General features: G+C 41.8%; 1 long non-coding RNA gene across 3 annotated transcripts in view; it reads right to left on the bottom strand.

The window, feature by feature from the left end:
• The window catches only part of LOC136886038 (uncharacterized), a 145,726-nt gene that overhangs the window by 7,640 nt on the left and 112,153 nt on the right, over window positions 1-25,933 (bottom strand). The gene's annotated exons all lie outside the window — the stretch shown is intronic.

Below are 25,933 nucleotides of genomic sequence, written 5' to 3'. Positions count from 1 at the left end.
AGTTAGTCTTCATTAGTAAGAAATTTCACAACTATCAGTATCCATAACTGAGCTACCAAAAAACCCGCTAGTCAACTTCACACAATAATTTTCCTAATCTGTAGGTAGGCAACAAATATTCACTACCCTTCACTATATCACTCAACACAGAAATTTCTAACTTCTGAATGGGGTGCGAAATAAAAGCACAAACAGGCTTCCTCAGTTATTCAGCAATTTCACAGAAAACCAGCGCACCAAATTGAACATGCTGAGGCTAATAGCTTGCTTTCCAATGGTGTAATTTAGCGTGTAAAGTTCAGGAATTCAAGGACTTTTCTCATTTTCACACAACTTATCCTGACCTGCCTTGTGAGGTGAGGGCTCTTATCTGTGTTGAAAATCACATTCCTTTCACAAGGGATGACAAAGAACATTTTCAGAGATAGGAAAAATATGATCGTACAAAAGGGTAAGGGCGAAAATTTGTGATGCAATAATCTTTATACAGATTTAACACGACGTGAATCGAGACTTCAAATTTACAATGCGCTAAGTGAGAAAACGTCTTAATGATGAATGCACTAATGAGGTTTCACTGTGTATAACTTACCCTGCACTGGTTTTGTTCCTTTCCTTTATATATAATGAGCTGCAGGATTCCTTTCCTCTCTTGTTTGTCCTGTGTTCGTAGTCTTACCACCTGTATTCATCTTAATCATTCTCTCTCTTTCCTTTTTTTATGTTTATCGAACTTTCTTATCATACATTTCCCATATAAAAACTCATCAGTCAAGATGATCTCTCAGTGAGTGCTAGCAGAAGTGAGATCAATGTGAGCAATTGTCATTTCTTAACCCTTCTAAGCGCGAGCATTTCAAAATCCAGCCTTCACTGGACGTATATTTAAAGGCTAGCATACCTGTGCACCAAACTGTTTTATGATACTATCTCTCTGTTAATTTCAAACCAATTTTGATTATATTGGAAATAGCTTTTTGGTCCACCATATACTGTATAGTGTGTTTAGTCTTGTAGCAAGGTAATTTGCATACGGATTCAAATTTGTCTACAGATATTAATCAAATCAAGGGCGTGACAATGGTACTATTTTTCGAGAAATAAAACCTAAAATTTAGTTTCTGTACCTTTCCCATCAACATGAAGAGGGCTAAGATAACATCTAATTTTCATTGAATGGAATCAATTTCCTTACCCTAGATCGGAATGGTTTTACCCTAGATCTGAATGGAAATAACATTCCTTGGGACTAGAGCTAAATCTTGGGATGAAAAGACTTAAGAAATGAGTATTTTTAAAGTAATTATCCATGTTATCCCGGTAAAAAAATTTCCTGCAGAACTATCGCATCTAGCACGAAACAACACTCTGTTTTGTATCAATCCGGTAATATCAACATCAGTCATTAGAATTGTTAACTACTATTCTCAAACATTAAACACTCATTTAATATGCCTAGTACAGCAACGCTAGAAAAATTATCCTTTATTATCGACACCATTTGCGGGAGGAGTACATGAGCAAATAGTCTAATTTTACACATCGATAACAAGGTGAAAAATAGTTAAAATGTATCGATAGATATATGAAACAAGAGAATAAAGCTATCTAGATGGCTGTGAAAATACCTCGGACATAGTTCAAAGGAAAATCACGAGATGGAATGACAATGCAGATGCGTGTCAGAGATATCACTCCACAGCAGCAGACAGCTACTGCACGTGTGCTACACGTCACTCCACGCTGTGGAGTTAAGAAAAAAAAATTCTTTAAAAGAGACTCAGTACTTTGAATTTTTTGGTACATTAAAAGAAACTTTCCAGGAAAGGCAAAATTATGGATTATAGAAGAGTTCCTATGTACCCGATGAGCATGAGACAATGAGTCACCAGAATAACCATTCGCTTGCAACAAAGCAGTAAACGTTTGACGCCATCTTCAAACACTTGCAGGTCAACGTGATAGTCTAGAGCAGAGAGGGGATCATCCTGAAATGTAAGACCTAGCTCAATAGAAGCTTTTTTCTATGCTGTACTTTATTTTGTTCAGTGATTAATTTCACTTCTTAAAACAAACTTACATACCTCACAAACTGTATGTATACCAGAATAATCGCAGTATTTTTTTATATTCAAAATTTCATGGTGAATATTTGGGACGCATTGACCACATAGGTTAGACTCTATATTTAATTAGTAAATCTGTCCTCAATAACTAAAATACCAAAATAATAACAGCTGCATTCAGAAACATTTTTTCATTTGTAGAACTTATCTTCATAACTTTATACAGCAATGGGAAAAGTACAGAATAAAAGTAATTGGGCAGAATTACAGTTAAATATTTCTCATGTAACTCAAATACAATTACTGGTGATCGTATTCCTTGGTCTAGAGAAGGCATATGATAGTGTTAATAGAGAAAAGCTGTGAGAAATGCTGGAAAGAAAAGGATTTGGAAGGCAATCAAGGAAACTAGCGAAAGCCATGTATAACAAATATTTCAGTTCTGTCCAGACTCCTTTAGGGAGAACAGATTGGTTTAGAACCCAAACTGGACTAAAACAGGGAAGTGCATTGTCTCCACTTACATTTATAATGGTTATGGATGAAATTCTAAAGGAAACAAAGACAAGATATGGAGAGGATATGAAAATATTGTTGTTTGCAGATTACAGTGATCTGGGCAGTGCAAATCTAACTAGAGGCTTTAAATGACAATATTGAGAAATGTCGTATGAAAATGAGCATGGAGAAGAGCAAAATAGTGCTGATGACAGGAGAAAGAGAAGGAAAAGGTATTGTTGGTATCAGGGGAATAAACCTTGAGGTGGTTGAATCCTTCAAATATTTGGAAAGTGAAATAATGCAAGACGCTAGGAGACCAGCAGAACGGTACAAGTGGAAAATACGTTCTAACAGAATGTAATGAAACCTGGTTGGAGACAGAAGTTCCTATAAAATGTACAGAGAATGTAGATGATGTACTATACCCCCATATTAAAGTATGGACTTGGAATTGACAGCAAGAGTAAAATTCAGGCCACTGAGATGAAGTTACTGAGGAAAAAGGTAGGGAAGACAAGGAGAGACAGAGTAAGAAATGTTGAGGTCAGAAACGTGATAAGGGTTAAAAAACCAACTGAGCGATAGGATGCAGAAGATTAAATTGAGATGGTCTGGACATGTTATGAGGATGGAGGAGGGAAGGGTACCACAACAAATGTTGGAGGCTAAGATAGAAGGAAAGAGGGCAAGAGGGAGGCGTAGAACAATACGGATGGACTCTGTAACAGTATAAGAAAAAGATTACTGGACTGGAATACAATTACTGAAGAGGAGTGGTGGGAGGAGAGGCAACCTGGCAGGAGCTGGACAAGGGGAAATAAAAATGATGAAAATTACCAATTGTCTGTCTCTGCGGTGTAGTGGTTAGTGTGATTAGCTGCCATGCCCATAGGCCTGGGTTCAATTCCCGCCCTGCCACGAAATTTAAGTAGTACGAGGACTGGAATGCTGTCCACTCAGCCTCGGAAGGTCAAACGAGTAGAGGGGGTTCGATTCGCACTTTAGCTATCCTCAAAGGGGTTTTCCACTTTTTCTCCGGGAAAATGCCGGGGTGGTACCTAACGTAAGGCCACGGCCACTGCCTTGCCCAATCTCTTGCAATCCCCCCAGCCCCCACAAGGTCCATGTTCAGAGGTGAGGCCGCCTGGGCGAGGTACTTCTCAGTTGTACCCCGGACGCTCGAGGACACTGCCTTAGAGGCGTAACAGGTGGGATCCCTCGCTGAATCCAAGAGGGTAAATGCATTTAATAATAAAACAAGCAATCAGTAGAATTACAGTTAATTCACAGAATGCGAGCCAATCACTGACTTTTTTCTTCACATGGGGCTGCATTGATCACTCATTTTTTTTCTAAATCAAAGAGGCCATAAGTGGCCATCATCCCTAAGTGAGACTAAACATTGCTTGGGAACTATGATTTTGAAAGTTTATTTAGTCACATTCTTTTTTAAAAATTATTTTCATATTTATTCAAATAAGGCAATGGAAATTCAACCCCTTTGCCATCACTTGTTCATTCCACTTGCATTCTTGACAAGGTAGTACACGATTAAGTTTCAGTCCGGTGGTATTTGAAGGTGCTCAAATACGTCAGCCTCATGTGGGTAGATTTACTGGCATGTAAAAGAACTCCTGCAGGACAAAATTCCAGCACCTCGATGTCTCCGAAAACCGTACAATGAAGTTAGTGGGACGTCAAGCAAATAACATTATTACACTCCTTTAGGGAACCTAAATTATTTGTCCCGAATGAGTAAATTTATAATACTAATATAATGGGTCCGTTAATGGACTTTATAAATTTTCAGGCTAACTCATTCCTGTTGCCAGCATTTCACCTCAGTGTGCTAATTTGGGCTTGCGAGTTGGTGAAAAGCACACCTACGAAGACGCATGGCTAGTGCATACCGTGGAGACCACTGTCCAATAATGGACCCAATATTATAAACATACTCCTTCAGCACAAATAATTTAGGATCCCTATACTCTTCATGGCTTTACTTCTAAATTGCCGTTTTGACTGATTTTGGCTCTGCCTGATGGTTATGCGCTGAAACAGACATCCAGCCAATCCCAAACTGCCATTCATAGACATATCTCGGAGCCTAACTGCCGATTCTAAATTTACATTCACCATGTGGTTAACGTAACTCACTCAGCATGTATGTTATTCGGTACAGTTTGCGATCTTATACATTTTTCTTCAGTAATTTGTGTTTTTCATGTGAGTATCTTTCTAGTATAGTACAGTATAGTGTAATTAGCATAGCATAATTTAGTACAATAGAGGTTTAATAGTTCAGTGTATAAGAATATAGCTGTAGTTTTATTTATGCCCATGTGTTGGTTAGTGTACTTTGTGCATATTTAGCATGTCTCAGTGTAATTTGGAAAACACAAGTGGCAAGAAAGTGACTCAGATCAGTGGAGTGTTCCCTTTGTAGGCCATAACCTTCCTGTGCTAGCCATTAGCGGTGAGTGATGTGTTATTTCCTCATTCTCTCTTATTAATATATTCTCTTTTTACTGTCGGATGTTTCTAGAAAGTGTTGTTTTGTGAATTTGTTTTCAATCCAGACTCATTAGCTATTCTGAGTACAGTATTACATTTTGTGAGGGCTGTTTACCACGGTCGTATTGCATCAGCTGTTCTCACTGCGGTAGCGCGCTGCCAACGGAGGCAAGGCGCTGCTCATTTTTGTGGAATGAACTAGTACGATCCTCAAAAAAGGAAAGGAACATAGCACAAAAAGAATGAGATACAATACCAGCTCGATTCTCCGTTTTTGGAGGGACCATGGAAAGAACCGTACAACACAGGGAAATGGAAAATCCGGGAACGAATGAACCATCAACAATTTGGCTAAACAACACAAAAATGAAATTATGTATACTTATAATCTTATAACACCCCTGAACCAAACCAGACAACAGCCCCAAAGGACCTTCTGCCTACGAAGCGACTGCTGCTTGGTCCGAATACCTGCAGATTACGAGGTGGGGCATGGTCAGTGTGTCGAATCCAAACTCCATCTTCTCCGCTGTAGATTCCGTTGAGTTCTTCGTTCGTAACTCCGAGCTGGGAGCCTTACCAGATACGCACCTGGTCTGTGTGCTCTGGGACTGAAATAGGCAGGGGCGCCACTCCCTCGGCAGGGCTGCCTCTGATGAGGGTCCCTACCTGCTACCTCCTCAGTTGAATAACAGAAAATTATCTTCACCTAATTAAAGTAAAGTACTTGTTTCCAGCCCAAGTCAAGGCTTGGGAGTGAAGGCCTTGCCTGCACATGCTAGAAAGGCATCCATGGTTCCTCCACATGGGCGAGGTGAAGTGGGGCTGCTGGTGACTGAGGTGAAGGCTCACTACGGGGTGCTGGAACCAACACATCACTTTGCTCTACATAGCATGGATGAGCCGTGGGTTGGGAAAACGGCGATCCAAACCTAGGAGGAAAGTCATGGCTGTCATGATGATGCCAAGTGGAGACCACATGAGTAGGCCTACTGAAGGGGAAACAAACCTGGCTAGGTTTGGGCCAAGGGCAGACCGCTGGATGGACGTGGTCTCTGCTACGGAGAGCCTGAGTTGCGGTAGGACAATGTCTGGCTGCATGCCTCACCATGGATGGTGAAAATACTCAACACCCTAAAAGGGGAAAAAACCCTACGATTGACTGAAATATGGATGCCTATAAAGAACCAATTTCAAAAATTTCGACATCAAGGGAAGGCAAGGAAGCTCCAGTAGAGCAGATCCGGAAGCAAGCCCAAGATTTAAAAAAATGGAGACAGAAGTCCCAACTGGACAGGCTGTCACCAACTCAAAACAAGAACTGGGAACAGAAGCTCCAGTAGAGCAGACTGCTGTCAGAATCAATCAGCATGATAATAAACTCCTAACACAAGAGTGGAGAGTACTGAATGCCACTTCAATCGATAAGACAGGAAGGACAGTCGTTTTAGCCCTTGGTGAAAGAGACTTTGAAGAGCTAAAAAAGCTCTAAGGCTGATTCTCCACGAGCAGGTAAAACGCCGCTGTTCGCCCGCCTTAACGCTCAAACTTTTTGCCTATTCTACACGAGCGGTCGAATTGACGCCTGTAAACAGCGCCAAAAACGCCGGAGACACGCGCAGCCATTCTCCACCAGCGATAAACCTGCCATACTGTAATGATGGATGTCGTACAAATAGGTTGTGTTGTCGGAGCTGTTCAACTACAGTTATTAGCAATATTAAAAATTAAACCTGGTAAGAAAAGACGTTGGTGGACTCACCCTGCATTATCGAATCAGCTCACCGATGGACAATTTCATTTAAAGTTGTGCGAACACAGGAACTATCCGGAAATGGTTTTCCAATATTATAGAATGTCAGTTGCTTCATTCGATGAGCTTTTTGAACTTATTAAGTTGCGTGTTACTAAACAAGTGAAGTGGTAGTTTAGGGGAAGTCCTGAAATTTAATTCTCAAATGTTTATATTTTTAGTGGTCTTATCAATAAATATTACATAAATCAAGTTATATAGAATTAAATTTCCGGTCATTTATGTCACTTACATGTTTACCGTACCAGTTATGACAACAGAGACATTCATGAATTTATATTTTTGTTGCTAAGTCCATATCAACGCCGAACCAGGAGAAAATGGGTTAACAGAATATGATGAAAATTGGTACATAGAGTCGGGGAATAAGAAACTACAGTCTAAGCTATAAACAATTTTATTCACCCTGGATGAAACTGCAGTTTAGGAAAAGGCACCTAAAATGTATTTTTTTAATACCTACAATAAGTTATTGGTCCTATCAAAAAATACTGCATAACAAAAGTTAGAGATATTGCAATTTCCAATCATTTATGTTTCACTGCCAAAGACCGTACCGTGTTGAAACACTGGATCCCGTGAGATCTCCGAAGTCAAGCAACATTGGGCGTGGTCAAGATTGGGATGGGTTGCCACACGCTGTTGGTGGGGGTAAGGGAATGGAGGAACGGAAAAGAATTGGCCACTCCACCGCACGTAAACTGCGGCTCAGTCACACCTCTGCAGAGGTTCGGACCTGCCTTCGAGCAGAATACACTCTTACCGTTATGTTTTATTCAGTTTCACCACACCGACTATGATAAGAGTGGTATTTCAGAGTCGGAAGAAAACTAAATGTGAAGGCCTACTATATCGAAAGCGCATAACATTCATCAACAATAACATTATATTGGCCATTGTTTGTTGTGATGTTCTTTGTCTCCTATGCTGCCGCTTAACTCCGATATATGGGATTACTGCTGCGTACAGAGTATAACAGCCTGACTGAATATTGGCGGAAAATAGCTGGGAAGATAGAAAACGTTCATCTTTAGCATTCCATTCCTCTGGTTCATACATTTCCTGATACTGCTAGTACGTAACACATTGGTTCATCATAGTATTCCAGCTATTCTATCCCTACTCTGACGCGCTGTTTTGAATGATCAGTGTGCATATTTAAGGCAGAGGCTCACTTAGTAGTAGTAGTAGTAGTAGTAGTAGTAGTAGTAGTAGTAGTAGTAGTAGTAGTAGTTTGACCTGGTCTAGAATTACAATTTATGTCTACTCCAAATTATAGCACCACAGTTCACTAAATCATTCAAAATTCAACCCTAGAAAGAGCCGTTTCTTAAGAAAAGCTTCTTCCGCTTCACTTTTATTAAATCTATATTCATTTTATTCCAAATTAGCCGTGAAGAGGGGCTTTCTCCTCTGGCTTTGAGGAAGAATTTGCCTCCAAGTCAGATAGTTTCTTCCCCCGCCAGTGTAGTGAATTGATATTTTCCGATTCACTGTGTATTGCTAGAAAACAGAGTAGTAGTTTTTGCCCTGGGACTCTCCACTATTCTACCCCCCCCCCGGAAAAAAAAGACGAAGAGTGTTTACGGATCACGACTGTCTGCGGCTTGGGCACTCCAGCTCAGAAAATTTGTACTGTTAGATCGCAAGCGTAGTACTGTTCATTAAAAGTGAGAAAATGCATGGTTTTTCATTTGATCGAGTATTTCATATCAAAAGATTGCTTTTAATCGTGTCATTCCTACTGACATCATTGTAATGACCTATGTTCATTTGAGTTGGGAAAATGACTAAATCTTTCTGAGGATGTAGAAAAAGCAGGTGGAGATTGAGTGTCTGCCATTATAATGCTCCCCAAATTGATTTTGACTGACGGTAGGCAAGCGGGCCTATCGTTACAATGGATATTCCCTAATACAGTCTTCATATTAGAACAGACGTTCGGTGACTTCCCCGTCGCGTTTCTAGGGTAACGTTGTGAGCAAGATTGTATTAAGTTCCACAGCTCCTAACATGTACACTACCCAACCTAGAATTCTATATACAATGTAGAATTCCGTAGCGAAGCACAGGTACATCAGCTAGTAAAGAATATACTACACTTCAGGCAATTCCTATCGTGCGACACAGGCGGGTGAACTGCTCACTGCCGCCACGTGGAGTATGATTCGCTGTTCTACCGCTAGCGGGAATGACGCCTCTGCTGGCGTTAGACCCGCCTGCCCGCTCATGGACGCGTCCACCCGCGGCGTGCAAACCGCCCGTGTAGACAACTCGACAAATATCCCATGGTTCTGTTCCGCAAGCGGGTTTGTAGCGGGCGAACAGCGGCGTTTTACCTGCTCATGGAGAATCAGCCTAAGGTTAAGCTCGGACTTGGGCAGATCAAGTTTCAAATCATCAGGAGAAAAACGAAACCCAATGTTGATCATGATGGAGCTGAAGGTCCTTCAGGACAATCTTCATTATAAAAAAGCAGATGTGGCCAATTTCGCCAGGAAGTTCAAGTCCGAGGCTGTTGACGTGGCCCTTCTTCAAGAATCATGGGTAGTCAAGGGCAGAGTAGCAGGACTGGCAGAATCTGGAGGTAAGCTGATGTACGATACAACATCGGAAAAAATCAGAACATGTCTTCTTATGAACAGGAAATTAAAATGTCTTATGTTGCAGGAACACTGTTTACGGACTTAACCATGGCCAAGATTAAACTTGGAAATTGGGAGGGACCCAGAGAAATAACCATAGGCTCTGCATATCTCCCATATGACTCAACTAATCTGCCCCCATCAGAAGAAGTTGAGAACCTAATTTGCAACGCGAAGAGGAAAGGCGAACACCTAGTCCTTGGAGCAGATGCAAATTCACACCACACGGCATGGGGCAGCACGAACTGCAATACAACAGGTGAGTCTTTATTAGAGTTTATTATTGGATGAGTTGACGATACTGAACTTAGGAAACAAGCCTATATTTATAAATAAAAATCGTAGGGAGGTAATTGACATTACACTAAGCACTACGCATATTGCAAACTTTATTAAAGACTGGAAGGTGCTGGAGAAACCATCATTGGCAGACCACCAGCACATCCAATTTGCAATAAATGCGAGACTACATGGAATTGAGGCGTACAGAGACCCAAAAAGAACTAACTGCGATAGATACAGAGAAGTTCTACGGAAGGCTGTACAAAAAATTCCAACGAACGAGGTTAGGATGTTGTATAGAATATCATCTAGAAATGGTACGTGGGACATATATCATAGGAAACTCACTGAGTATAACCTAGAGATACAGAAAGAAAACAGAAAATCTTGGAGACTGTTCTGTGAGAAAGTGGAATCACACACTGAAACAGCAAGTCTCCAGAAGGTTCTGAAAGCAACCCATATAAATCAAGTGGGGGCACTGGACAAAACAGATTGGTCGTTTACTTAGGCGGGGAGGGACACACTGCAGATACTATTGGCGTGTCACTTTCCTGAGGCTGAGGAGATGACAGAAGAAGCGGTTGGAACAGAGACCGAAGCTCTAAGAGCAGACTGGAACTGTGCCAACAGAATAATTAAAAATAACCATGTAAAATGGGCAATCGAGAAGTTTCATCCTATAAAGGCTCCAGGGCCAAATGAAATACTTCCAATACTCCTAAAGGAAGTATGGGAGATACTCGTCAATGCCCTAACGGACCTTTTCAGACCTAGTCTAGCCTTAGGGTACGATGTCACCATGGACGAGTTCCGCGTATTTCTAGGACTTATGTTTCACGTGGGTGTTGTGCAAGTGTCTCGTATTAGGGATTCCTGAAAAACGCACAGGTTATTCAACATTCCATGTTTTAGGAACTACATGAATAGAAATAGATTTCTACTTCTACTGAAGTGCCTCCGTTTTGCAAGGAACCCAGCTGAGGGAGATCCAAAACCAGCAGATCGTTTGTATAAAATACGACCAATGATAGAGTACTTCAATGATAAAATGAAGGTTTATGAACCTGGTAGGGAGCTGTGTATTGACAAATCCATGATGTTACGGCATGGTAGGCTGATGTTTCGTCAATACATTTTAAAAAAATTAAAAAATACGGCATCAAGCTCTATATGCTCATGGAGACTGTTGGAACGGTTATAAATTTTACTGTCTACACCGGGATAACAGATGACTTAGGTGGGAAAGAAAGACCATCCTGCAAAGGTAGTGCTCCATCTTATGCAAGGCCAGCTAAATTTAGGACATGCACTCTAAATGGACAATTTCTATGATAGCTATTCTTTATCGCTACTCTTCTCAGTAATGAGACACATTCGACTGGTGCACTCAGAGTGGGCAGGAAGGAAACGCCACTCAGCATAGTTGAGAGCAAACTACAAGTTGGCGAAGTTATCTGCTCTTATGCTAACGGCATAGCCATGGGAAAGTGGCGGGATAAGCGTGAGGTAAGATTCGTTTCGACAGAATATGAGCTCGACATGGCGGAGGTCAGCAACTAGAGAGGGGCCAAAAAACTGAAGCCTAAAGCAATAGTGGAGTATAATAGACATGTTAGGCACAGATCGCCATGACAAAATGATTTCCTACTATCCTTTCACAAGAAAAACAACGAAATGGTATCGAAAACTGAGAATTCATGTGGTTGAAATGGTATTTTTGTGTGAAATGTTCAAAAACTTATTTTTTTGTTGTAAAGAAGTTTAGCAATCGAACAAAACATTTTCCTCGTTCCACTTCATTACCAGTCATGACGCACATGCAACGTCAAACGGCACCGAAGGCGAAAAGCTCATCGGTAGTGCCGCTGACGCAGCGTGGCTCGTATGCACATAAATAATATTGAAATAATTAAAATAACAATCTAAAATGCACAAGGACACAGAAATGAATCCTTTAAACAAAAAAAGTAATACGGTACCTCGGTAATGGTTGCCCATATCCGAGCGGCCGCGAACGTGATAATAGATTTTTTTTTTTTTGCTAGGGGCTTTACGTCGCACCGACACAGATAGGTCTTATGGCGACAGAAAAGGCCTAGGAGTTGGAAGGAAGCGGCCGTGGCCTTAATTAAGGTACAGCCCCAGCATTTGCCTGGTGTGAAAATGGGAAACCACGGAAAACCATCTTCAGGGCTGCCGATAGTGGGGCTCGAACCTACTATCTCCCGGATGCAAGCTCACAGCCGCACGCCTCTGCGCTCACGGCCAACTCGCCCGGTGAGATAAATTTTTGCAATGATAAATATTAGTAAAGAGCCGAATAACACTGAATATCCAATAAAAATTCATGAAAATACACCTTTCTTTGCATTATATTACCGTCGAATTGTAATATATATATGAAAGAAAAAAAAGACAAAAACGAAACAAGCGGGATTCGATCCAGTGAACCAGCGACTACGGAGCTTAAACGCTAACCACTTGACAACCGCTGTTTCGTGCTCACGATCGCAACGCAACGGGATACATCTGGGGAGGATGACCAGTACCTCGCCCAGGCGGCCTCGCCTGCTATGTTGAACAGGAGCCTTGCAGGGGGATTTCCCTGGAGGAGAAGTGGGAAACCAAGGAAATCCACTTCCAGGATGGCTGAGGTGGGAATATAACCCACCTCCACTCAGATGACCTCCCGAGGCTGAGAGGACCCCGTTCCAGCCCGCGTAACACTTTTTCAAATTTCGTGGAATCGAACCCGGGCCTCCGGGGGTAGCAGCTAATCACACTAACCACTACACCACAGCGGCATGTTTTAGAATATTTGTTTACAGACATTTACGAAAACTGTCTTATGTATGACAGTTCTTTGAAATTACTGATGATAAAAATCAGCAAAATGCAAATTTTGCTGCCGCATTTACGCGACGGGTGGTGGCATATCAAATGTGTGGGATCATATCAAGAGGCACCACGAATGATATGAAGTGTTTGAACTACCAGTTCATAGAAATTGAGTGGTTAGTTCACACTTCATAGGAGTGAACGACTCATTCACGAGTTACCCGTCACTCTTTGTTCGCGGACGGCCAGTATTTAAATCATCCTAGTTGATATGATGACAAAGACGGGTAGTATTTTTCGGAAGATTCGGGACATTAGAAGTGGGAAAAATAATATTCACCTTTATAACTTTAAATTGTTAATAATGCAGAGGGAAAATATTACCTGACGTGCAATAAATTAACAAACTGAATGATTACACATGTCATGTCTTCGGGATACGAATTATTTACAGTACTTAATGTAGGTTTAAAAATACAATGACTCACCTAATATTATACAAGTACAACCTTGGGGAGTGGAATCGGAGGTAAGGCTTTTTGCGGATGATGTTATTCTCTAGAGAGTGATAAATAAGTTACAAGATTGTGAGCAACTGCAACGTGACCTCGAAAATGTTGTGAGATGGACAGCAGGCAATGGTATGTTGATAAACGGGGTTAAAAAGTCAGGTTGTGAGTTTCACAAATAGGAAAAGTCCTCTCAGTTTTAATTACTGCGTTGATGGGGTGAAAGTTCCTTATGGGGATCATTGTAAGTACCTAGGTGTTAATATAAAAGACCTTCATTGGCGTAATCACAAATATGATTGTAAATAATGGGCACAGATCTCTACACATGGTTATGAGGGTGTTTAGGGGTTGTAGTAAGGATGTAAAGGAGAGGGCATGTAAGTAACTGGTAAGACCCCAACTAGAGTATCGTTCCAGTGTATGAGACCCCAACCAGGATTACCTGATTCAAGAACTGGAAAAAATCCAAAGAAAAGCAGCTCGATTTGTTCTGGGTGATTTCCGACAAAAGAGTAGCGTTACAAAAATGTTGCAACGTTTGGGTTGGGAAGAATTGAGAGAAAGAAGAAGAGCTGTTCGACTAAGTGGTATGTTCCGAGCTGTCAGCGGAGAGATGGCGTGGAATGACATTAGTAGACGAATAAGTTTGAATGGCGTTTATAAATGCAGGAAAGATCACAATATGAAGATAAAGTTGGAATTCAAGAGGACTAATTGGGGCAAATATTTGTTTAAAGGAAAGGGAGTTAGGCATTGGAGTAACTTACCAAATGAGATGTTCAATAAATTTCCAATATCTTTGCAATTATTTAAGAAAATGCTTGGAAAGCAACAGATAGGGAATCTGCCACCTGGACGACTGCACTAAATGCAGATTAGTAGTCATTGATTAGTTACGCAGTTATACACCTACATTACAAGGTGTGCACCACAAATAACCGGTGAACGGTTAAAGATGTAGGCAATTTTTTTTCACTTTCAGTAACGATACCAAGGGGCTAATAATCTGACTTACAGTACTGTTTCATGGCGTTAATATTTTCCGAGATCATGGTACTAACTTTCCTTTTTTAAACGGTACCTAACACAATATTTTGTACACACAGCCCTAAATCAGCACCGTGATAATTTTGAAAATGGGACAAGTACTTCGAAACGTGCGTCATTTGCTAGCTGAGAACTGCCCTGTTCGATTCGCGCTCCGTATGAATCATTAGCTGTTGACATACGGAGTTGCTAGATAGGCATTCTCTCCACTGTGCTCAGAAGTACACTATGATCAAATGCATGATTTGACACCTTTAATATCGCCGTAGGTAACACGTAAATGAAAAACGGATACAGACCTTGAACTACACCAGATAACATAGCCCTGTGAACGTGATCTAAGTACACAACTTAAACGATATTTTGTCACATATAAGCTACTTCCGTGCCAGCGTAACTGATACATCGGTGACAAATTAGCAAGCTGCGATTTATCGACCATCTTAGTTACAGACCTCGAAACTTACTACCTATAACTTACATTTTTGATAAGACTGAACGAGTTATTTCATTAAACACTCCCGCATATACTAACCATATTCCAGGAGATATCATCTGACCCTGAAACGCTGTTTTCAATAGAACTGGATTAAATTGTCTCCAATGTGTTTTAAAAATCCTTCGATATGAACACTAACGTCCAACGCGAATGTCAAGAAATGTCAAAAGGCAAAGCCTGATTGATCTACTAGAGTGAGACCTATCCTGTTAAACTTTTTAAGTATTGTATGAAAACTGCACGTAGATCATTTTGCAATTGATGTACCGGTAATTAAAACATGTGTAATAAAGCGCAACTGTATCAAAATGAGGGATGGTTTACAGTTTAAAGATACTTTATCTGTAGTTAATAGCCCTATGCATGATGTAGGAGCAGCTGACAGCCCAAGTCCCAAGATTGCAGAGACAGTTCGAGGTAGTTTTGCTGACTAATTTCAAAAATGTGATTGAGATGCATTAACTTCAAAACAGGAAGGGGCTGTCAATACTTGATATACCCCATTTTTGTTATACGCTCCTCTGAAGAGATTAAAAATTTGCCTTGTGTGTGTAAAAAAATATTAAAATAAAGGAATGATCGTACTTACCACATTCACCTATTAATAATTCTTCGTATATAAACTCGCTCATTGTGGAATTAAAAAAGATGTTCAAGGTGACACGTGGCCTGTGTGAAGTGGCAGACTGTTAAACAGCGTGGCATAGACTGCTGCAAGTGTTGGCCTTGGACCCAGCCAGGGGTAGCTGGGGAAAACCGACATGATGGCGGAAGGGGAAGTTTGTACTCGCTGGCCACAACTGCTCTGTACAGTGCTACAAAAAATGTGTTCACCACTGGCGTAATAATATTAGACTGCATTTTTTTCTTTTCTCAGCGAATTTCAGATTTTACGGAAATAAGTTGCAAATGCCTTCCCAGAATGTACAGACTGCCTCCAGAACTTCATTTCAATGTACAGTACAAAGACGACGCGTCACAACAAGTTGTTCTTACAATGTTGCGGCGAGTAATTTGTACCGTTGCAGTAACATACTTTTGTTTCTATCCTCCGTAGCGGCGACTGGAAATTAGAAGTTGGGGGGGGGGGGGGACTGCAAAAAACAAAAAGTTATAGAAAAAAAATGTACCGGTGGTCTGGGGAATATAGTGCGGAGTAGACATCAAATTTGAAAGTAGCTACAAAATGATATTTTGGTGCTCTCCGAGCGGATTTCGACAGAGAAGTAAAGGCTGACAGTTTAGCAACTTAACTGTGATAATAGTTTTGTGACATTTTTATTCAATTCTATACAATAAAACTTTCACGGAAGTAACAATATTACAAATGTGCGCATCTTGTGCCATCAGATAGTGATCACGCTTCTACACGCTGCTGTGCGGGTCTCTACTACTTGCTGTGGCGCTGAAAAAATCCGTTAGCTGCGTTGAATGGCATTTTTTAATTTATTTATTCAGGATCAGCAACAGCATAACGCCGAATTACAGAGATCCGAGCTGTGTACAATATATATTAATCTAAAATGAAAGATATATAGGATTGTACAGCTTTTATTGTGTATATTTGTGTACTTTGTTTATGTCGTTTATGTAAATGTGTTATATATATTTACAAAGGAAAATACATTTAAATACAAGAGGAGAAACAGGAAAGAACAAGTAGGAAAATTAAGTTATATAAGAAATATCATGACAGAAGGAAGGAAACCATACGAAGATGTCTAGGTTCTGCCTATTCCTACTAATTTTTTAAATTGGGTTTGATTCCGACTTCAGCCATCCCTGAAGTGGTTTCCTACTTCTTCCCCACGCAAATGCCGGGGAGATAATTTAAGGCCACGGCCGCTTTCTTCCCTCTTCCCCTTCTATCCGTTCCAATCTTCTCATTCCCTCATAAGGTCCCTGTTCAGCATAGCAGGTGAGGCCGCCCACTTGTATACCCCCAACCCAAAGTCTCCGTTCCAGGACACTGCCCTTGAGGTGGGATCCCTCGCTGAGTCCGAGGGGAATAACCCTGGAGGTTAAACGGATTAAGGAACAAGAAAGAAAGATTTTTTAATATTTAAAAGAAATTAAAAATAATTATGTAACAGTCAACAGGGTTTACATACCATTGCTTTTTATCATTCCTTGTCTTGTCCCCACCACTTTTCGCCGCTACTAATATCCTCGGCACTATGGCTTCCTGGCAAGAAGTCAGGCGCATCAGGGATGGCGGGCGGTGGGAATAATCTATATTATTATTATTATTATTATTATTATTATTATTATTATTATTATTATTATTTACTAGACAATTATTTACAATTTGCTTTTACCTCGCTCCGACACAGATAGGTCTTATGGCGACAATGGGATAGGAGAGGGCTATAACGTGGGAAGGAAAGGGCCGTGGCTCCGACACAGATAGGTCTTATGGCGACATTGGGATAGGAGAGGGTTATGACGCGGGAAGGAAGGGGCTGTGGCTTCAATTAAGGTACAGCCCCAGCATTTGCCTGGTGTGAAGATGGGAAACTACGGAAAACCATCTTCAGGGCTTCCGACAGTGGGGTTCGAACCCACTATCTCCCAAATACTGCATACTGGCCGCACTTACTATTTCTTTTCGTTCTTAGTTCGTTTACCCTCCAGGGTCGGTTTTCCCCTCGGACTCAGCGAGGGGTCCCACCTCTACCGCCTCAAGGGCAGTGTACTGGAGCGTGAGACTTTGGGTCGTGGGATACAACTGGGGAGGATGACAAGTACCTCGCCCAGGCGAGCCTCACCTGCTATGCTGAACAGGAGCCCTGCGGGGGGGGGGTGGGGGAATTGGAAGGGATAGACAAGGAAGAAGGAAGGAAGCGGCCGTGGCTTCACGTTAGGTACCATCCCGGCATTTGCCTGGAGGAGAACCACTTCGAGGATGGCTGATTCCCACCTCTACTCAGTTGACCTCCCGAGGCTAAGTGGACCCCGTTCCAACCCTCGTACCACTGGTGTAGCCAAGGGGGGGCCCAGGGGGGCCGGCCCCGCCCAAAAATATTTCCTGAAACTAGAGCGAGGATCAGCCGTTGTTTTACGTACGGCACGAACAAATTAAAAACTTACCCCGAAATGTTAAATTAACGTAGCGACAAATAACTACTAGCAAGGCTCAGTGGGGCCGTACATAATTATCAATATTTGTACTGCCTGAATGAAAGGAAAACACTTAGGATTGTGATGCGCGGGGATATTTCCCTGTAGAGGCCTCAGTATTGGTAACGTAACGGTGAGTTTACAAATGTCAAGACATGAGTAAAGGGGCAATTAGCAAGGTATTACTCAGTAGGGAGCCAGAACGTGATCACCGAGAAAACGGGGGCCACGGCATTAAACAGCTGCAAACTTACAACATCGTGTCAGCTTTTGCACATCGGTTCCCGGAAACAACGTCCTAGCGATCCTCGGGTTGTGCCGTGGTTGAGAGATGTGCTGTGTTTAAGTTGCAGCGTTGGGAAGACTGTGAAAGGATTGTGATCTGCACTTAGTTCCTCATTTTTTGAATAGGGGCCGTTTTGTCGCTGAGAAGCCAGAACTATGCGCATCCTTGGTAAGTTATGATTATTTTTTTTTTAATTCTAACAGCAGCAAGACAATCGCGGATTCGTGCCTAAGTTCGATAGGCAAGCCTATATATTTTGTCAAATGCCCGGGAACGGATTGGAACCTCAAATGGCGCTATCAAAAGTGCGGGTAACTATTTTGTAATTGGCGGGCGTGATAACTCAGTTCAAATGGTTTTATCTTCTCATCAGAACGGCCCAGGCTTGAATCGCAGTCGATGCATGATACGTTTTAAAAATGGGAAGTCACGTTCTATTGATACGGATTCTACTTAAAACACTAGATCCCGTCCCATACCTTTCTTTATACTTTTGAGCCATAATCCCATCATTTACGGTGGTGTATCTTGAGTATCCAACCATTCTTCTGGCTTACCTTGCACCTTGAATGGTGAGTGGATACAGTGGCGTACCCACAACATAATTTCAGTTGGTGGGGTGTAAGTCCAGGCCAGTAGCGTTGATACATCTTTTCCTTGGAAGGGGTTGTGAAAGTATTTTTTAAAATTTTTATTTAGAATTTGCTTTACGTCGCACCGTAGGTCTTATGGCGACGATGGGAAGGGAAAGGGCTAAGAGTGGGAAGGAAACGGCCGTGGCCTTAACTTACAGCCCCAGCGTTTGCCTGGTGTGAAAATGGGAAATCATGGTAAACCATCTTCAGGGCTGCCGACAGTGGGGTTTGAACCCACTACTCCCGGATGCAAGCACACAGCTGTGCACCCCTAACCGCACGGCCAACTCGCCTGGTGGATATGAAAAGAAAGCTTGTCCTACTGATTGCGGTAAAAATGAAATGGCATATGGTTTTTAGTGCCTGGAGTGTCCGAAAACATGTTCGGCTCACCGGGTGCAGGTCTTTTGATTTGACCCCCGTAGGCGACCTGCGCGTCATGATGAGGATGAAATGATGAAGACAACACACACACACACCCAGCCCCTGTGTCAGCGAAATTAACCACTGGTGATTAAAATTCCCGACCCTGCCGGGAATCGAACCAAGGATCCCTGTGACCAAAGGCCAGCACGCTAACCATTTAGCCATGGAGCCGGACACCGAGTGCGGTGACGGATCTTCAGTAGATACTGATATACCACTATCCTCCACCACGATAACACGCAGTTCCCTACACACGGCAGATGCCGCCCACCCTCATCGGAGGTTCTGCCTTACAAGGGCTGCACTCGGCTAGAAATAGCCACACGAAATTAGTAGATAGGCCTACTGATGGTTTTGATTGTAACCATGTACGATCACAGCTTCTGTACTCTTAACATAAACCGGCTGCATTATTGAAACTGTTCGTAAAATTGATAATGTCGTTCTTCGTTTGTGAGGAAGTAGAATCTTCATTTAATTTGACTTCTTATAAAAAGGAGCCACTTTGGTACTACGCCCTGTGAAGGTGACTACCTTCCAGGTCGTAGATATTTCGATTACGGGAGACTCAAGGCCAACTCTAATGCACCCAAAAACAAGGCTGTATCTTCTCCATCCCATGCCTTTCTTAACTCCGTCAGTGCCGGGAATCGAATGCAGGATGCCTTAAGTCAAATTCTAAAATAAGAAGACCTAAAAGTAACCAGCCGGCCCCGCGGTGTAGGGGAAGCGTGCCTGCCTCTTACCGGAGGACCTGGGTTCGATTCCCGGCCAGGTCAGGGATTTTTACCTGGATCTGAGGGCTGGTTCGAGGTACACTCAGCCCACGTGTTTATAATTGAGGAGCTATCTGATGGTGAGATGGCGGCCTCGGTCTAGAAAGCCTAGAATAATGGTGGAGAGGATTCGTCGTGCTGACCACACGACAGCAGGCCTCCGGGCTGAACAGCGGTTGCTTGGTAGGCGATGGCCTTTCAGGGCTGTTACACCATGGAGTTTGGTTTGGAAAAGTGAACAGAGAAGGAAGCGACACCCCTGCAGGCCTCTTTAGCTTCCAGCTAGTTCTTCTGTCCTGCCTCGTGCATTTAGGACAGTTGGAAAACGTACGCCTTAATAAATGCTCCTCATAAAATCTTTGTAAAAATACTAACTGCATCTATTTACAACAATAATCACAAACGCTTCCTTTTCATGTGGCTCAGTTGGTTGAGTCGCTGTCATTCTGAGTCCAAGTTTGCAGGTTCAAATCCCGGCTTGGGTCGGTGGCCCTTAAAACGGTGTTGAAATTGCAACAGCTCCATGTCGTTGGTTTCTGGCAGGTTCATAAAAATTATAGATACGAATATTAGCGTCACAAAACTGTAACATTATACTACGGTGCTTTTGCTTTACGTCGCACCGACGCAGATAAGTCTTATGGCGACTGTGGGATAGGAAAGGCCTAGGAGTGGGAAGGAAGCGGCCGTGGCCTTAATAATTAAGATACAGCCCCAGATTTTGCTTGGTGTGAAAATGGAAAACCACGGGAAACCATTTTCAGGGCTGCCGTCAGTGGGGTTCGAATTCACTATCTCCCGGATGCAAGCTCACAACTGTGTGGCCCTAACCGCGAAGGAAACTAATAGGACAAGGTAAACTCTACCTAGCATATGTTGTGACTTGTATTTTTCTTTAGCAACTAACAAAATACGTATCTATATGCATACGCTCCATTCTATATTTATGTATTTATTTATTTGTTTGTTTGTTTATTTATTAGTGCCTTTTGTACAGAGGCGAAGTTAGGGCTCCAGACCCCCTCATACACTTAACCACATACTAATCAGAAAAATAAAATACTGAGATACTTAAAATAGTTAAAACTACATAAATTAATAAAATTGAAAGTAAATTTAAATAAATCACCAACTAAATTAATATTAAAACTAATTAATACTAAAAACTCTTAAAATGACTAATCCTCAGGCACGCATACATTCATACTTCAACCATTCAGTCAGCTGTCCTCAGCAGGCAGTCTCGGCAGGTGACCTTAAATCGTGATTAAAAAGAAGTTACTTTCTCTGATAATCAAGAATAGGGAGAATGAGTGTCTATTAGTTTGGCCTGTAGCTCAAATGGAAATACATCTCTCTGCCGTTTAAGAGGGTGAAGAACTCCAAAAATCTTGTTACGTATTTCTTTCGTGTGATCAGACCAATTAACTGTTCCATTAATCATTACGCCGAGATTTGTAACCGTTTTATTGTAGGGAATAATGTTACAATTCAGTAGGATAGACGGGATTGCGACATTGTTTGAGCAGCACAGGCAATCTTAATAGGATCACGAAAATTACTGACATTTTGTGCAGTTTAGTATAAAAGAGTTTCGTTGTGCATATACACTGAGTCGTCGGAGGTGATTGCTAATATCTTGTCTTGCAGTGTCGATATATTTGAAGATGGTCAGCATAGGGGTCGTGTGTGTTATTTCGTGTCACAGATGGCGTGTCATAGATACAAATACAAAAAAAAAAATGTGTTACCCCACAGGGTAGTATTCCAGGGCCCCTAAGTTTCATTTTCCATTTAGAGGCTGTGTCGTTTACTGTTACACGCTGTTGACGGTTACTCAAATAAGAACTAAAAACCTTAAGCGCGGCCAGGTCGAAATTTAGCAGTTCCATTTTCTTTATCATAGTCGAAATAACTATAGTGTCAAAGACGCTACAGAAGTCAAGAAGGATAAGTATAGTGAGCAGTTGTACATAGCGTTTCTAATATCTAGGGGCTGCCTGGCCGAGAAGGACGTGGGTTCGAATCCCCGTCAGGAAGTCGTAAAATTTAAGAAATGAGACTTCCACTTCCGGAGGTGCATATGGCCCTGAGGTTCACTCAGCCTACACCAAAAATGAGTAACAGGTTAATTCCTGGGGGCAAAGGCGGCCGAGCTTAGAGCTAACCACTCTACCCCATCAATTGCCGAGGTTACGGACAGTAGAAGCCTTTACCTTCCACCCCTCCAAGGGTCTTCATGGCCTGTACGGAGATGACTTTGCTTTGTTTCTGAATCTTCAGTAACCTTCAAAAGTGCTGTCGCGGTACAGTGACCCTTCTTAAATCCAGATTGCAACGGGTCCAAAAGAGCATTTTTATATAGGTATTCCAGAACTTGCTCGTATTGTGGGTCTAAACTCTTAGGTACCGGTATAATATTGGCTGTTTTCCAGGCAGGAGGGAAAGTTCCGTTTAGTAAACAGTAGTTCAGTATGTGCGTCAGTATAGGCAGGACAGCACCCATAATGTTATGTATAAAAGTAGTCTTTGATTCAATCGAGTACAAAACCTTTTTAACCAGATTTTCTCTGACACTGAAATGTGAATGGCGGATTGGCTGAAGGGGAGGGCGAAGAGTCGGTGCAGTTAACTGGGGTAGGTAGTGTAATCGTTCAGTTCGTCAAGTGGAATATCAGTTGTCTGTCTCTGTTGATGTTTTCCTGTTCCCAGAGCTCTAAGTTGGCCCCATGCGCGATTAAAATGTAAGTTGTTAACTAAATTCCGGAGATATATACATTTTTTAAAATTTCTGATTAACTGCTTTGTGCGATTTTTTAAGATGTGGTAAGATTCGAAGTCTGTGTCATCTAGGGTTTGTTTATAATGTTGAAATAACGAGTCATGGTGGGCCATCATTCTCTTGGCTTCATCATCTAGCCATGGACAAGAAGGGCGAGAAACCTGTATTCGACGCGCGCGCGTGTTTTTTTTTCTTTGCCGTATTATTTGTATAAAATGTCACTTCTTTATTGCTTATCACATGATCATTATTATAATAACATTACCGCATTTATTCTAAGCCAGAATATTGCATGTTTATTCAAACTGTTTATTCTTGCATTCATTTCACTTGTACTCGGAATATATGAAATGCTGCTGTTATGTTGGATGGGTGTAACAGAGGTACCCTGGGGGGGGGGGGGGGGTCGTCCAAGGAGTCCAGACACCCCAGGAGTTTTAACGAATGTACTTTTATTAAGCATTTTATATATAATGTACCGGTATATTAATATTAGCTTCCGGAGTCCAACTCATTGGCTGAATGATCAGTGTTGAGGCCTTCGGTTCAGAGGGTCCCGGGTTCGATTCCCGGCCGGGTCGGGGATTTTAATCGCGTTTGATTAATTCTTCTGGCTCGGGGACTGGGTGTTTGTCCCAAAATTTTCCACTTCATATTCAGTCAACATACTACTCTACCAACCACCAAAAAAAGACAACCGTGATTACATCTCTCCATATAGGGTTGGCGTCGGGAAGGACATCCGGCCGTAAAACAGGGCCAAATCCACATGTGCGACACAGTTCGTACCCACGAAACCACAGGTGTGGGAAAATCGGGGAAGATGAAGAATAATAATAAGAAGAAGATTACAATTAGCTTCCGTAATCCGCACGAATCCTCCACTCTTACTGGATCCAAGGACACTGATTTCCTTTTTAGGTATTCTACACCACCTAAATTCTGACAGTTTGGACACCTATCAAAAAAACTCCGGATGAATGCCCCCCCTCCCCAAACTGAAATCCTGGCTACGCTACTGCCTCGTACCACTCTTCAAATTTCGTGGCAGAGTCAGGAATCGAACCCGGGCCTCCGGGGGTGGCAGCTAATCACACTAACCGCTACACCAAGAGGCGGACTAATTGCAAATCAATGAATAAATTGATGCTTTCATAACTTAATGCTTATGCACGTAAAATCGGTATAAACTGTATGCCTCAACAATAGAGTAACTTCGTAGACCCTTACCATTCTAATGCGAGCGGCCGTCCACTGTGCTATTCATGAAAAATAAAAAGGGGCCTAAGGATATTTTACCTGCATATATCGACGTCGTCTTAGGTGGAGATGTCTCCCCCTCATTTGGAATGGTTTCATTCGATGAAGGACGAACATTATGAGTTTTTAAGTGCCTCATCATTGTCGATGTATTTTTACTATCGTTTTTTAATATTTAATCACACTGTGTGCATTTTACTCGTTTGTCTGGAAGCTTTTCAAAGTAGTCCAAGCCAATGACCTTTTTCTACCGGTCATTGTCTGCTCTGTCTCAAGTAATAACAAGTTCGTATATTATATTATTAATAATTATTAATGAGAAAATAACTCGTGACATACGAAAATCATGTTAACTATCGGTACTTGAAAGTAATGATTAACAACATTAAGCCTGCAAAACACGACAAAGTTATAAAGCTAAGCATTTCTGAAGACAAAATGTAAAATGCAAAGTTAAATGTTAACGAAATGAATACCTTACTATAAAACTGCTTTTACCCATCTGTTGTTCGTACTACCAGACAGACTATTAAGCAAATGCTCTTTCCTTTCACAGAGAACGTTGTGTTCACCACCCCCCACACACACACAAATATACCGAGTGTAGTAGTCTAATACGACGACTGGTCCGTCAGCGCTCCACATAGTTTGTGTGTGGGGTCGCCAGTAGCGCTGTGAAGAGGAGGCGGACCTCCTGTTGATTGAATCGGATAATACCATTACAGCGCTCCTCCGGAGACCTCCGGTAGTCCTCCGATTGAATTCACTGGCGGAAAATTCAAATGCTTTGATGTGGGCAATGTTGCAACGGTGATCTTAGGAGGAATTACAATTTAGATTTCAGTACTAATTCCACAGATGCATGTGTTCCCCTACGTTTGTCATTCAAATGATGTAGTCGTTTCAAGATCGCCGCATTATTTGTTACGTTATGAATAACAGATTTTGATCTGCTGACGTTCAGTTTGCAATAGGTGCAGGTGGATAGAATACTGTAGATTGAATATTGGCATATATTATACTGTTGCAAAGACGTTAACAATATTATTAATACTGGTAGTAAAATAGTTTAAGTGGTAATTATATTCCATTGCATGTAAACATGTATTATATACGATGTTCTTACATTAATTATACTCGTAGCTCATTTATTACGGAACAGTACATCCGGCTCAATGGCTAAATGGTTAGCGTGCTGGCCTTTGGTCACAGGGGTCCCGGGTTCGATTCCCGGCAGGTTCGGGAATTTTGACCTTAATTGGCTAATTTCGCTGGCGCTGGAACTGGGTGTATGTGTCGTCTTCATAATCATTTCATCCTCATCACAACGCGCAGATCGCCTAAAGACGTCAAATCAAAGGACCTGCATCTAGTGAGCCGAACTTGTCCTCAGACACTCTCGGCACTTAAGTAAAAATTGAAATGGCGTATGACTTTTAGAGTACGAACTGATTGAAACTGGTTATATGCTGTACCGGGCTGAGTAGTTCAGACGGTAGAGCGCTGGCCTTCGGAGCTCAAGCTTGCGGTTTCAATTCCGACTTTGCTCGGCGGTACCTGAATGTGGTCAGGTGTACCGGCAGTAGCGGCGATTGGGAATTAGAAGTAGGGGGGGGGGGATGTAAAGACAACAAAGTACCCCAGTTTGTGGGATATAGCGGGGGGGGGGTATATACGTTATACATTAAAACTGAAAAAAAAAAAGCTACTAAATGGAATTTCGACAGAGAGGTAAAGATTCTCAGCCTACCAACTTACCTGTGTTGATAATATTTAAGATTTTGATTCAATACTATACAATAAAACTTTCACGAGAGGAACAATATTACACATGTATTACAATTAAATAGACGTACGGCGTGATTATATAATTAAAATAATTTAGTATTTGACTACAAACTAAAAAAAAACTGACACTAAATAGACTG

This window comes from Anabrus simplex, chromosome X (assembly GCF_040414725.1).
Source record: "Anabrus simplex isolate iqAnaSimp1 chromosome X, ASM4041472v1, whole genome shotgun sequence".
Lineage (NCBI taxonomy): Eukaryota > Metazoa > Arthropoda > Insecta > Orthoptera > Tettigoniidae > Anabrus > Anabrus simplex.
Note: the sequence above shows the minus strand (reverse complement) of the source record. Positions and strands in the feature narration are given on the sequence as shown.